The sequence below is a fragment of the Molothrus aeneus genome, chromosome 4 (assembly GCF_037042795.1).
Source record: "Molothrus aeneus isolate 106 chromosome 4, BPBGC_Maene_1.0, whole genome shotgun sequence".
NCBI classification, from domain to species: Eukaryota; Metazoa; Chordata; class Aves; order Passeriformes; family Icteridae; genus Molothrus; species Molothrus aeneus.
Genome location: NC_089649.1, coordinates 61,743,707 through 61,759,194, shown reverse-complemented (window position 1 = coordinate 61,759,194; position 15,488 = coordinate 61,743,707). Strand labels below are relative to the sequence as shown.

General features: G+C 36.9%; 1 protein-coding gene across 1 annotated transcript in view; it reads left to right on the top strand.

Annotated features, from left to right (window-relative positions):
• The window catches only part of PPP2R2C (protein phosphatase 2 regulatory subunit Bgamma), a 190,214-nt gene that overhangs the window by 15,392 nt on the left and 159,334 nt on the right, over positions 1-15,488 (top strand). The window lies entirely within an intron of this gene.

Genomic DNA, 15,488 nt, shown 5'->3' with positions numbered 1-15,488 from the left:
GTTACAAGGATATGTTTGTTTTCTGCTTTCTGTCCTCTTACATGTAGTAGTTGTGGTTTTAGTATTTGAAGTGAATAAATAATGGCAAACTTCAGTGGAAACTAAGAACTGTAGAGGGATGATTTGAGATAACTGAAAAACAGCAAAATGTTCCACTTGAAATTGATCTATTTGTAGTAAATAGAAATACATAAATAGCACAGGGTCTATAAAACACCAAGTTTACATTTGTGTTCATTACAAGCCGATCAATAACTGTTGCTGGATGACTTGATGTAGTTATTTTATACAATTAATTACTGTGCATACAGGCCCAGGGAAGAGAAATGTACAGTCAGTTCTGCCAGGGATTGCTGGTAATCATGATAAGCTAAATTTGTTTTGAGGTGATGGGGGTCCTGGGGGACAAAAATGCCTCTGTGTAGTGGCAAAAGTGCCTGCTGTTGGGAACAAGGTCATAGTTTCAACACTTAGTGCCATCAGAGGAGAAAGTTGGTGTAACTCTGCTTATGCAGGTGTTTTCCCTCCAGCATGTCACTTCCTGTGTGTGCATGTGTCCCCAGAGACACAGATTTCCTAATGGAACACAGGACTTTGATGGAAGTGGATGGCCATGTCACCTCACAGTTCTCAAAGGAGAATAAAATTTCCTTGGTGGGATTAAAACCATCTGCTTGCATCATGGGCTGTTAGCTATGAGATAGGATTTGATGTTAAATATGTTAGTCACTCTTAGTAGATGGAGGATTGGTATGTTGAATATACTGTCCCATATGTTAAAGAATTTTGTCCTTTCTCTATATTTGAAAATAGGCATTTTTTGTCAATTACAATGAGCTGAGATAGGTAATTTTTTTTTTAAATTTTTCAGTGTAATTTTTAAAGAATTTTCAGTATTTTCCATTTATCTGCAAACATTTCTTTTGACATCCTGTTAAAATTACCACAAAGATGTTTGAATTATATTTGAACTCTGATTGAAGTTGACTGTTCTCTCTTATTGAAGGTAATACAGTTCCTTTTGCAGGATTATATTTCCAGTTTCCAACTTTGACAAACTCCTAACCATTAAGCCTAAGAATTTTTTCCCCCATGGATTGGCTTCAGGCTAATTTTTCACAGAAAAATTTAATTAAAATGGCCAACTTAGCTTTGACCTTAAGCTTTACAAGAAAATTCCTGGTATCCTTTTGCCCATTAGAAAAAAAGAATTCCATCAACCTCTCCTTGAAAAAGCTCTAGTACTTGCATGCTTTGAAGGAGGAACTTCAAATTGACAAAGTGAATATAATCAATTTGACTATATTGAAGAGTGCCTTTGACTGTCCCTGTGAATACCCACTCTTCTTTGACCAATTTATGAAAAATGATTGTTTGAATAATCTCATGTAAGTGTTGGTAGAAATGGGTAGATATAATTTTTCCCCCCTTTTCTGTCAGCTCAGCATACAGGGAAAGTACCCTGATGCAGAGCTGAATTGACCTTTGTGTAATTGCACTTCTGGTCTGATTGAAATCATAGATGTTTTTTGGTGTTGAAGTCTTACAATTTTTTGTTCTCTTATTTGAATTGCATTCTCTCTGTCTGCTGGAGAGGGGCTGAGTAGAGGAGGAATCAGTGTTTGATTTGACCTAGAGCAGGTACTGGCCATCAAGAGTACCTTGGAAAAAGACGCTGGGGTTGAAGGAACTGGCACAGGGACTGGCACTGTGGAGCTCAGGTGTAAAGGAAATCAGAGTGTGTGAAGGACACTGGTAATATTTGGTCATCACAGTTACATGCTGAAACTGCCTGAACAGAGACTGGGAACGAGGTGAAAACACGGGAAGAGGCATTATGAGCAGGGGAGGAGAGACATGGAGATTAGTCTCCTGCAGGGCCTAGAGAGTAACACAGCTTACTTGAGAACTGCTCCCCTTCTGGTGCTAGAAGGCTGCCTGGCATCATTGCTGGCACTGGGAGGGAAGCTGTACTCCACCAAGGGAGTTTTGGTGTGTACTTTTGGACCAGCTCTTCATTAAAAGCATGGACTGGTAAGTTTCTATAGCAAATAGTGACCTACTCAGTTCAAGAAACAGGGAATTTTCCAGTAGACCTTATGATTGCAAAGTTACAGAAGATCTGTGAAAGTATTAGGTTTCCTGTCGTCTAATGCAATATGTTTCCTTTTTTTGAGAGCTTGGAAAATTTTTTACCTTTGAAAACCTTCTCAGAAACACTTCAGAATTGCCCTATCAAGTGTGCAATTGCCTGTGGAGCCTTATTTAAATGCCTGACATGTATGCATTGTAGTATAATAATTATATCATGATGCTGGTTTAATTTTCACCCGGCTGAGCAGATGAATCAGAGTAGTGAAATGCAGAATACTGTTCTATGAGCCGTGTCTGATCTATTGCAAAAATTGGAAGACATGTTGCTAGCATTCTGGAGAGCTGGAATCTCTTTCCCTGTGGTGAGGTTTATGTGCAAGGTAAGAAGCAGTGCATTGCTGTCCCTAATTGTGTGGTTTTTGTTTTTAGGTGTCTAAGTTGGGATGCTAAATTGCTGGTTAGGCACTCTTGCACTTGGTCAGTAGAAATCCTGTACAGAAAGCTATAAACTATAGAAAATATAAAGGACTGGGCCACAGAACGAGTTGTATGGAGAAAACAAAACAAGTACAGGTATGACATTGTGAGTTATATCCTTTTAGAGTGTTGAATAAAGTAAAGTTAAAATTTTGATGATCCCAGCATGTAGCAGCCATCAAGTTGCATACTGCAGTTTTTAATTTCTCATTATTTGCATTTGCACTGCTGGCAAATAACTTTTTAAGAGTTGTGTGTATGAGGGAGAAGGAAAACTTCACATAAATACAGAAATAAAAAATAATTTTGGATTAAAATGGCTTGCTTTACAAAATATTTAGCAAAAAAAGAGTACATTAAGGAAATAAGGTAAAGGAATTACAGTATTTTCTCACATAGTCTCTTGCTAATTTAAAAAAATAATGTTTTAACATCTTTTTTCCCAGTTGCCTTTAGCTGCTTCAAGGGTATGTACAAGTGCAGAAAAACAACTGTGTGAACATAGACAATAAAAATGAAAGGGATTGGATGTTTTGGATAAATACAAGTTGCTATAAATGACAAAAGTAAATGAAAAGGATATAATTTTCACAGATTTCAAATGTAATTATGTTATGTCATAATTTTATAGGGTATTAGCCTTATAGCAGTAGTTGTGAAAAATAAAGTCAAATTCAGAAACCATATTTCACTCGTAAACTATATTTGATAATAATAGTATCTATAAAATAATAATTATATATAATATTTAAAGTTTAAAAAAATCAGATTTGTGAAAATTTAGCTGCTGGGACAGTCTTGTGGCATTGGAGTTCTAACTGACTACAGAATGAAAATTGTGTGAGCAAGGAATCTGTGGATTTGGTGAGAAATAAAACTTATTACTGGGTTCAGGATGTTGTCATACTTCCTTTGTATTCTTACCATTAAGTATCACTTTGCAGTAATGATGCTTAATACATCCAGGAATGCAAGTGAAGGATCTGAAAAATAAGATGCAAAGTATCAGATTGACTAATAGATTATGAAGTGGTATAAACAGTTTTAACTAAACTTAGTAAATTTGTGTTGCTTTCCTATTGTGTTTTTTCAGTTGGTTAATTTGCAAAATCAGAAAATCTCATCAAGTGTTTCTATCATTGTTACAAAGTCACAAGGCTTTACTGTAATTGTCTGCAGGTGATAATAATTAATATTTTAAAATGCAGTTACTTTACTCTTTTTAAGAAGAGAAGAAAATCATTAAAAAATGAATTCTATCCTAACGGGACTCAATTTAGAACCTACTGAATGCTACAGTAAAACTTTCATTGACTTCAGGAGGAGCAGAAATCTGACTTTTCATATCAATTTTTGCTGATGAGGTGATAGCTGTTTTTCTACAGGGATCAATTGTAAAGTATTGCTTGAAACCATGAAGTCGTAGCTGCTGGCTTTGTTCCCCTCTTGCAGGTGGGATTTGGGGATATAGAACATAGATACCTTTCCTTTCTGAAAATCCTGAAATGTCTGCTAAATCACAGCTTTTCAAATCCTCCCAGAGGAGATTTGCTCAGGGTTTTTTTTTTTTAATACATCTAGTAGATGACAAGTAATAAAACCAGGAGGGTTATTTGTTGTATTTCTATGGTTGAGTCTGTCATGTCACATCTGCAGAGCTGTCAGTGGATGGTCAGCACCGCCTGCACTCCCAGGGGTCAGCGAGTGAACGCCGTGGAAGGAAGGGCTGTTTGTGCTGTGAGTGTAGAGAGGGGCCTGAGGTTACATTATGGTGATTTACGTTATTCAAACGGGAATTCTGATTGCTGCAGCTCAGATGACTTCTAACGTGCCAGGCATATCATGGATTTAATTATGAGATGTGCTGATGGGGAAGGAGCTGGGGTGGCTGGAGTGTGACACAGCGCGAGCGGCTCCGAGTGTGCGACAAACTGCGTTGTTGTGCTGGCCCCCTGGGCCCCTCTGCCACCCCTCTCTGGTGCAGTTCCTCGCCTTGTGTGGGATTGTTTTTCTGAGATCAGGACCAGTAATTTGGTTTTTAGCAGAGTAACAATATGTCATGTATGGGGTAAGGTTAAAGTCTGTGTCCTTGAAATACTGAGAAAATACAGCAACAGATGTGCAGGATTTAAACTGGTTATTATTCCAGACCTGTAGATATAAACAGATAATTAAAATGCCATTTTTACAATGTCTTCATCAGAAAAAGTTTGATCTTCTACAAATACTTTTTGATGCAGCATTTGTTTTTTTGTTCACATATGCTGTTAGATTTTTGTATTCCTCAAAGCATTTCTCTTCTGAATTATGTAAATATTTTTCTAGAATCTTACCTTTTTTTCATTTCTCCATCTTTTTCATTCTTTATTTAAGATGGTTAGAACTGTGCCTGTAGCCACTTCTTTTTTCCATGTTGTCATGTAGTAATTTTCTTAAATGCCTGATTCCGTTCAACAATCAAGATGGTTTCTTTTCTTTATTCCAAGAGCTGTGGAAGTACATTTTCAGTGTTAGAGGTCTTAGAGAAGGTGGAAACTGCTGATCTAAGGCTTCAATTATTACACATTTTAACTTACTATAAAAATATTTAAACTTTCCCTGAAGACAGGACTTCTTGGTGGGAAGATAGGGTGATTAAACACATATATAATAACACACAGAAATTCATCCATCTGTGTGAAGTCCTGTCAGTCTTTGGATCTAGTCAGAGGCAGGGTTTTGTTCTTGTCAGTCAATGACAGCTGTGGCCAGGTGAGATGGGCTTTGTGCACATGGACCTGCAGAGATGTGAGGCAGCTGTGCAAACTCACTACCCAATCTCCTCCAGCTCTTCAGTGTGATTCAAGTTCCTGATGGAATCCTGTGCAGCAAAGTCTAGACCAATTGTAACTTTAATGAGCATGATTCTGACATTATTTAAAATTTTCCTTTCAGCATGATACTGTGTAAATATACTGGTGTATAGAGATGTATACAAATACAGTATGTAAATATATTAGATTTTATGTAAAAACTCAAGGCTTAAGTCTCCCAACATTTCTGAGTACACTGGATTTCAAGGGCAATTGTCTGCATTTGCTGTCATGGTGTTCTAACTATCAGGAAGAACCTCGAGTAGCTTCAAACCAGTAACTGATTTTAAAAAGAAATAACACAGCCCTTGTTTTACAGCTTTTTTTTTGTGTACTGTACACCTCTGCAACTGTACAGTGTTTTGTTTGTTTAAAGAAGTGGCATCCACCTTCAGCTTTTCTTGGTTTTGCACAGAATAAAAGAAAGTGTTTTTCTTTTATGCTGATAAGAAGAAGGTGAACCCTTTATTCTTTAGGGAAAACTCTAGCTATGTCTAGCTTGAGGAGTCTTTTAGGTCTGCTTATTTGTTGTGCTCACCGTGCCTTGCCTTGGCACTGAAATGTCTGACAGAATATCAGAGATCAGGCGGATGAAGATGTTGACAGAACCCCCAGCCCTTTGTGGATGTGTACATTTCTTCCCATGTAAAAAACAAAGCAGTTCCTCTCTCAGGGCTAACAGTCTTTATAGCAATATTGTAACACTGTCTGCAGGCATTACCCAAGTCTTACACTAATTTGTGACATGCTTTTTAGTTGCTTTTTATCATTCCTTTTATACAGCATAGTAATCTTCTGAATGTATATTTAATTGTACAGTCTTTTACTTTTTTCTCCTAGTTCTGTCTCTTGTAGATTGACTAGACATGTAGTATTTTACTGCAGTTTTTCCGTAGGGGTTCTCATGGGGAAAATGTAGAAAATATGCTATAACTATAGATCATATGTAGAGTATGAGAAGAATTGAAACCTATTTTACAGTTTTGATTTTGTGTAATTTAGATTTCATATATATAATTTAGGAAATCACTTGTTAGTCTACCTAGAGGAGATACCTATAAAATTACAGTTGGAAACATTGTATTGAGAGTAATTACAAATTGTCACTACTTGAAAATTAATGTTTTTTGTTGGACAAGCTAAAAAAAACAGCATGAAATGATAGTAGCTCACTGGTGCAGGGAGATATATTCATAACTTCCAGGAAAATCAAAAAACCCACATGCTGTTGCCATTCTGTGCAAAAGAAAACACTTATTTAGGAAATACCTGTTTCTCTGATACTTCTGTATAAAGTTTTGCTGACATTTTCAGGGTATGTTCAGTGAGTGACCATTGATAAATTAGAGACTATAGCTGGTGTTTTTGGTGAAAGCTGGTGTGCAATTGATCTATTTTATTGGCTTTACACTGCAAGACTATTTGATCTCTATTATTAAGTCAATACTAAGATAGTTTAAAAATAGTTAATATTTGCAATAATTATTGATTTTGTTTCATTATTTCATTTATGAAAGCTGTTGGCAAATGTTGTCACTTGTTGCTTTGATGTCACAGCATCCATCAAGCACTCAGAGAGACATGGATGATCAAAAAAAGGAGGTGATTTCAGCAATTTAGTTTGGCCAGCTTCATAACATAAACTGTGGATTTCCTCAAAGTGATTCCAGCATTGAATGAATAATTTTTGACAGAACTAGGGAATAATTATCTTTTTATGAAGACAGCTTTTAGCCCCCAAAGTCTTTTATTCTTTCTACTTTCAATAAGAAATAGAGATCTTAATTTTATGAGGGGGCCTCTGTGGGGAACAGTAGTCCTCCTGTAAGTTTTAAATTTTATAACTGAGGACCTTGAGGAGTAAACTGTTGTTGGCTTTATTAGTAATTTGATGGGTAAAAATTTAAAGGATTTGGCTAATTTACTTTCAATACCCAAATGTAAGGACATAATTTTGGTATATTAAGATACTTTTATCCTTTCCTTTTATTCCATGCACATCTGTTCAGTACAAGTGCACATCCTGGATGGCTCAGCCTGATTTAACACACGTTGTTAAATTTTACTTTAATTATCAATTTTCATTCATAAAAGGAGAAATTGTGTTTCATAAATCAAGAATACCACAGAAGCTAAAAGTCTTTAAAATTCCTTCTGAAAAAGGAAGGAATTCTTAAACATTTTTTCTGCTGTAATGCCAACTGGTACAGTGTGTAAATAGTGATGGACAGTCCCCATATGCCACTCTCTGTTTCTATTTATTGCACACCACATCCTTGTGGACACAGCCTGGCCGCATTATGATTGCCTACTCTTCTTCATCCCATTGCTCTTTTCTTATGGGCTTGAAAAGTTAAAAATGTAACTCATACAACTGTGTTGTGGTCATGAAGTTCATTTGAAATACTGTTCTAGTAAAACCTAATAAAAATGGTTTTTAGTTCCATAGAGATTGGGTTGAAATTTGGGACACATGTACAACTTAGGTTCACACTGAAGACTGGGGGAAAATGCCATGGGATTTTTGAATATGTTTGAAGCTAATTTGTAAAACCTAGGCTGTGGATCATACATGTTTATTTGGAAAATCTGTCAGATCTCAGTCAATAGAACATGAAACTACAAATTATCATCTTCCAAAAAAAAGCCCAAACAATGCTGGTACCTCTGCCAGGTATCTCTGATTATCAGCTGAAACCATCATGTCTTTGCTAGGAAGGTCATAAAAGTCCTTTTTTCAGAGGCTGTTGCCCACAGCCTGAGTGCTTCCTCAAATGAGTGCTGATTTTCTTATTTTTTTCCTTACCAAATGATCATTAAATCAATGAGATATTTAATTACTGTGCACTGAAGCCCTTTGCCCTTGCCTTAAAGCAACTTACTGAAGTATGGGATGATTTTTATTGCATGGAAAATGCCTTTACCATTCTCATTTCTATTGCAGAAACTTGTCACTTCAGGTTCCAATTCCATGCATTATAGTATAAAAATTTTAGAAATACCACATGAATGAAACATCTATCAGGATTTATCAAAGTTTGGTCTATCTGATACTAATGCCACAGTGGGCCAGTAGGGTATTAAGAGAGAACTGTGCTGTTTTCCTCATGGTAACTACTTCAATGCATTAGGTATTAATCATCAGACTCCTAATTGTTTTTTTTTTTTTAAATTAGCTATTTAAAGGATGTGTGCTTAGAGAAGACCAGGCTTCCTGTGGTGTTTCTATAACTCTTTGTTAGTTTGTATTTAGAGCTTACCGTTCTGTATTTGAATTTTAGAATCTGAGAATCAAGTTTTCTTAAAGTAGTGTTGGCTGTATTTTTCCTGGCCTAATGTATCAGTGCTGTGATAACTGAATCATGTGCTTAAATTAGCTGTTCTAAAACAAGGGAAAAAAAGCCATGTACAATCTGACAGGGCTCATATTGCTATTCCTCAAGCGTGATAAAAGGAGAAATTATACTAACTTGTTTTTTATAGCTCAGTCTAGCTACTTTATGTTTCTAGTCAAAAACCAATGAATAAATCATAAGTATTACATATGTGTTAATCTAACCAGATCCTCAAGGAAGAATGAGTAGAGCAGGTGTTATTTTTACAGCTGTATCTCATAATTTGAGTTCTTTCCATTTAGCTAAGTATCCAAATGCTGTCTTTTTAAATATAGTGCAGAATTGAGACTTGTGATAAGTGTATTGATACAATACATCAAACCTCTGGTTTTTCTAAAGCCCAAATTTCACTTTTAAACTAGTTTAAAATTAACTTGTACCATGATCCCTTTGGAGAAAGCATATCTTAAAATGTTCTGCGATGCCTAGTTAAGTTGTCAAGTTGAAGCTGTGGGTTATTCTCTCAGAATAAGTATTAAATAAAAAGGTTAAGATCTGGTTTATGTAAAGATCTCCTTTGTAAGGGTGTGGCTTCCCTGAATTCTCAAGACCTTTGTTCACTGAGTTGAATCTTTAGTTGTTCAAGAATTGACCTCATGGATTTGGTTTTGCAACCAAAACTTGGTTTGTGGGTCATGTGGTCTTTTTACTCTGAGGGGAAAAAGGTCAATTTTTATCCAGTTTGAATGTAAGTTTCTGTAGGACTGTTTTTCACAGCTGCCTCAGAGTTTATATAATGTTCATAGAAGCAGAAACCTCACTTCTATTTGGATACTGAGTAATTTTGGCTTGTGAAAACAGATGTTTTCACTATTGTCTGTGTTTATTTGATTTCTTCACAGATATAGTTGTGTATTTTTGCTTGCTTTTATTTATTTAGTCTAATGTGAGATTCTGAATATATATACTTATTTAAGAAACTGAAAATATAGCAATGACTATGACAGTGTTAAAAACTTTATCCAGCTTAGTTACTTAAAGAAATAGAAAGTAATGGGAACTATCAAATAGAACTCTAAATGCAAGTGGAAACATAAGTTCCACCTCCAAACTAGTTTCTTCTTCACAGAATTTAATTCTGACCTATAGCAGATATATATTTTGCCTTGAAAGTAAAAAAAAAAATAAAAAAATTATATAATCATTTAGGTTAGAAAAGAGCCTTAAGATCATAGAGTCCAAATATTAACACTGCCGAGTCCACCACTAAACCATGTCCCAAGCACCACATCCACTCATCTTTTAAATACCTCCAGGGGTGGTGACTCACCCAGCCTATTCCATCCCTTTACAGCCCTCTTTGGTGAAGAAATTTTTCCCAATATAATGTTGTATTACTTATTTTCTTGCTCCTATGTTCTTCAGTTTATAAAAGAGATGCAGGAATTTTTGCATGATTTTGACTGTTTAATTGAGAGCTTATATTTTCTCTATACAGATTTAAATGATTATCAGGAGAATAACAGATCAATTCCATGCTCAATAGGCAAGGCTTATGATTTCATTAATATTTATAGGTTAATACTGTGCCCAATAAGAAATGCCTTCATAATTGGACTGTAGGAAGATTAAGATTTAAGCATGAAAGGTTAATTTTAGAAAGTAACTGTCAAGCTAAAGGAACAGTGTTGTCAGCTGTGGTGCTCGCCATGCTGTTCAGGATCATGTGAAACAAGAGTTGCAGGACTATTCTGGGGGAAGGGATCAGGGTGTGCACAGTACTCCAGGGTTCAGTTTAGGTGAGAACAGAGACAAGTAAGTATATTGTACATAAGTTCTTATACATGTGATATCTTGGCAACCATGAGGAGTTAAAAAGATAATTTTAGGTAATCTTCTCATGTTTTCTGTAGCATGAGGATGTTTTATGATTTCTCACTTAAAAAACGAAAAACAGGAAAAATTATTATTATTATTCCCTCTAAACACAATAAAAGTACCTTTTGCTCTTAAAACATTTTGCTTGTTTTTCCTTACATAAAGAATACTAACAGTCAACAGACAACTGCCTAAGTGATAAAAACAGATTTCTTCTGAAACATTGCTTACCCAGGAGAGAGAGAAAGAGAGCAAACATCACCTGACATGACAAAGGACTTAGAAACACAATATAGAGATGTGTTTCAAATGCTTTGGTGGCAAGGGTAGAAGATGACCTCCACAGATTAAGGGAACAGTGCTTTCCACCTTGTTTCCCCAGTTCTCTCTAGCTTGCTTGATTGTCCTTCACAGCCCTGATGTAGGGCAGTAGGAGTACAACAGGATAAAATTATCAGCACTTATGAGCAGTTAAAATCCAGTGGAAACATGTCTCTTCAGTTTTGTCTTGATTGATGAGACAGTCTGTGTTTCTCTGGTTGTAATTTGCAGAGGATAACAAACTCAAAACTGTTTCAGAATTACTTGCTCACACTCAATAGGCAGCTGTAATTGGAACAAGTAAATTACATTTCAAATCCCCCAAGAATATTTCTTTAAAGAATTTATGTAGCTTCAAGTATAGAGAGTCATTATAAGACAAACAGGGAATGCACAGTGATTACAAGATAAATCCTTTAGTGTACCTAAGTTCTGCAGTATTTTTGGGTATTTGACTTTATGGTTTAGTCCCAGGAATGGTAGTTTGAAGGGATGTTCACATTACATGGTCCAGACTCCCACATGTAAGTGTGCTGCTATGTGCAGAAGCTTTTTATGTAAAGATGGGGACTGAAAAAGACATTGAGTCTTTCTCTCATTGTCTGTCACTGCGTTCCCTCCCTCGTCTGTCACCCACACGTTTTCTGAAGTTCCTTTTACAGCTGTCACACTCATGGCTTCCCTGCATTCCTAAAATGCCCCTTCCTAGACCTGTCTTCAGGTGAGCTCTGGTCTCCCTTGTTTTGTACCCAAGTTTCTGAACAGTGCTTTTGTACTCTTTCTTATTTGCCTGTCATGGTTTTCATCTTCCTTTTTCTTTTTAAATTTTAGCTTTTTAAATTTTTACCCAGCTGTTCCTTGAATAAACCTCAATCTGCAGTTCTAAAATCCCTCCTCTCCCTCCTGCTTAACTTTCCAGCCTTTTTCCACATCCTCAAGCCAGTCATCTTGAGGTCATTGCAACCCAGGCTGGTGGACAAGGATCCCCAACCAGTTCATCCCAGTTTGTGAGTGGCAGCTGACACAGCATTACTGCTAGTGAGCCCCTTCAGAGTTTGTGTTGGGAACTGTCACCAATGCAGTGCCACAACCTGCACTGCCAGTGTGCTGCTGTGCTGTCCTTTCAGCAGATGTCCACGTGGTTAAAATCCCTCCCCTTACTTGGGCAGGATGTCTGTAGGACATCCCTACCCACGGCAGTCAAAGGTGTTTCTGTCTTGCTCATGGCCTTGGTTTCTATTTCCTAGGAAAAAAGCCCAAACAAACAACCCCAAAGCAGTGGATTTAGTGAGCCTGTGTGCAAATATGTTCTCTCTGGTCCAGGTAAGGCACGTTCTGCCTCTCCCCAGCAGTGGTTCCTGTCCTCAGACAAGATGTGTGGTGATTTAGAAACCAAGTCCTTGCTGGTGACACCCCCTCTGAGCACTGCAGATGGCTCATGAATGTATTTGCTGCTAGTTGTGTCCCTTCTTTGGTAAGGATTTGTTAGATGTAAAACAGCATGGGGACATCTGAGGCTGCATAGGGCAGGACTGTGACCTGCAGGGAGAGCTGAGTCCTGCAGGAGAAAGGAGCCATTTTAGTCTGTTTTGGCTTTGTTTTCCTTTTCCATTGTTGTGCTGTTTTGAGCAGACTGCTCTGTACTACTCTGTACTAAACTAGATTGTTTGCAGAGCATTGAGTTGTGAGTAGACTATTCCTTCAATCTGATCTGCATAGCAGAGATCAGTTTATCTGTATACATCTCGTCTCTGATTTTCTTCTTGGAGTTTGGCCTGTGGAACCAATCTCGGGCTCTTATGGTCTGTTTTGCTGTTATGATTATCATCTGGCTGTGTTTTCCAGGAATTTACTAGTTTTCTCATAGGTCTGCTGGCAGGCTGGAGCTGCCAGGCTGTAGCATAGAGTCTGCATGTTTCCCTGTCAGAACTGGAAAAACTGACTTCCATTTAAAAGCTTTGCTCAGCAATAGTGACTGAGCTGGACTGGAGTATCATTCCAATGAGTTTAGAGGATAAATTTATGAGAATTTACAGAGCTGCTTTTGTGTGGTGCCTAGCACACACTCTGATCTGTCACATGAATCTCTAGGCACTGATAAAGTACCAGTGCTAAAAGTCACCATTATACAGGGTAGTTTTCAGGTGTTTCAGCTTTTCTTCACTCATTGGAGTTCTCAACAGTGTTCTAGAGGCCTCCTGAAGCCTTTCAGAACCTCCCCTGTGTAAGACTGTGGAGGTTTTAAAATTCAAGGATGGCTTTTGGTTGAGATCTAAAGATGTTTCCCTGGTTATGAATTGAAAGTTCAGCCTGCTTCTTTAAATATTTTATAACAACCCACAATCCTGTAAACTTATTTGATTTTTTGGCAGTATGTGAATTCAGCCTGCACTGTTACAAAAGATTAAAAAACCTGTATTAATAAGATGATCAAATTATCCTTATCTTCCTGAAATCTTTTCCCTCAGAGATGGGAAAAGATCATAAATTCTTTTGTTGAAGTTGCTTGCATAATTTTTTATTGTCTGTATGAAAGGCTTTTTGGAACTACTTGAAAGGCAATAAATGAAATTGTAATACTTACAGACCTAGCAGCTACAGTGTCATGGCCTTGACGATGAACATAGCAAAACAATATTTTAAATAAATGCATTTTTGTTTATTTATATGAAAATAAAGAGGTTTGCACAATTTCTGGATGAAAGAAGTTGACATAGAACTTTAAAAATGTGAGATGATATTTTAGCAGACATATTTGGTTTCAAGAAATAGCCTGACTGAATAAGACAAGGTCGGCCACAGCCCCTTAAAATGATCAAAAATCCCCCAATAAAATATTTAAATCACTGTGGATGAGCAATAGTTTCAGTTTTGTAAAATGGAACTAAATGTGATGATAGGGCATAAAAAATGAGGGACTCTCTCCCAAGTAGCTTCAGTAGAACTGGGTGCCTAAGCTGACACAGAGATGAGTCTAAACATTGCTAATCTATGACAGTTTTAATGGCAAAACAACAACAAAAGTATTTTGTAATTGGAAAGTGAATGATGGATGGTTTGTTCTTTGAGTAACTGGGGATAGAAAAGCAATTTCTTCGAAAGATTAAATGGAAGAGCCATGTAAGGACACTGGAAGCTGAAGGGACACATTAAGCTGCCACCCTGCCCAGTTTAGTTTACTTGGCCAGGAATTGTGTGGTGTGTTCAGGAGGTCAGGCCCAGTCACCTGGGCCTTGGAATCTCAGAATCTCTGAAACTCAGAGTCTGTTATCTTTCTTCCATTGATCTTTACAGAATCAGAAAAATAAGAGTTAGCCACATTTTCCTGTCTCTTTTGCCCTTTTAGGAAGCTTCCCCTTTTAGGAAGCACCTTCCAGATATTAGATACATTTAGTCCAGCTAGCTTTCAGAGTCCACTTGCCCAAGATTTTTAAAGTTGTAATTAGATTTTTTTTTTTTTTTTTTTTTTTTTTCTTTTTTCTTTTTCTGAGGGCTTAGGTTTGAATCTCTGGAAAAAACCAAAACAAAATATGAGTGTTGCTGTGAATGAGCTGCAATGCCTGGCTGAAAACACTGAATTCAGAGCTCAGGCAAATGCTGACTAGCTTCTGTATTGCTTATTAGAAAGCTTGATGTTTTCAGAAGCTGAAAAACACAAAACTAAGATGAGTAAGGCAGTATTACATAGAAAGCTCCAATTAAAAGGAAACATTGGTTGTTCATAGATCTTTTTTTTTTTACTTCATAAGGGGTCATGCAAGGTGTGTTTTCTGGGGGCATAATAGACCACTCTGTCTTTCAGCAGTAAAGTTTTTGCCAATTACCCTATCTGTAACCTTCCTTTTATTATGGAAAATTAATTAGAAGGTTCTGGAGGAAATGGGGACTAACTGGGGTCTTTATTTTTTATGGCCTATTTAGCTTTGAAAGCACAAATTAAAGTCTTTTTCTAATATTTATAATGAAATCTGCCCTCTCATTCTCCGGATTTGGTGATTACAAAACAAAAGCCCAGACTGCAGGGCTTCAGCCTGTATAATGAAACAAACAGCAGCTATGTCTCTACTGTGCCAGCTGAAAAAAAGCATGAAGAATTTAACCAAGGCAACATGAGATCTACTGAGTCACAAAAAGTCTTTCTAAAACAAAAATGTTGGTGTGCAACATGCTTGACAGCTGGGAGCAATATAAAATGGTGAGAGCTAATATTACAGGATCTGGCTTCACTTGTAGTGTTCAGTGAGAACAACAAAATAAGGTAATATAATTCAGGTTAATCTTGCAAGGAATACAGCTTTTAAATATTCTGAAGTTATTTGAAGTGATTGAAATTGCATTAATTTTCATCCTTTTAGTTCAGATGTAGTCAGCTCTCTTCAAAGAAGTTAAAAAAAGCATCAGCAGCACAGTTTCAGTCTTACTGCCCTGTGCAGGTAGGAGATCAGTCTGTCTGTTTTCCTCTGACATGGCACCTCCCTCACAGCCTGAGTCCTTGCTGTGAGGTGGGGTAGCACAGATTGATAACCACAGA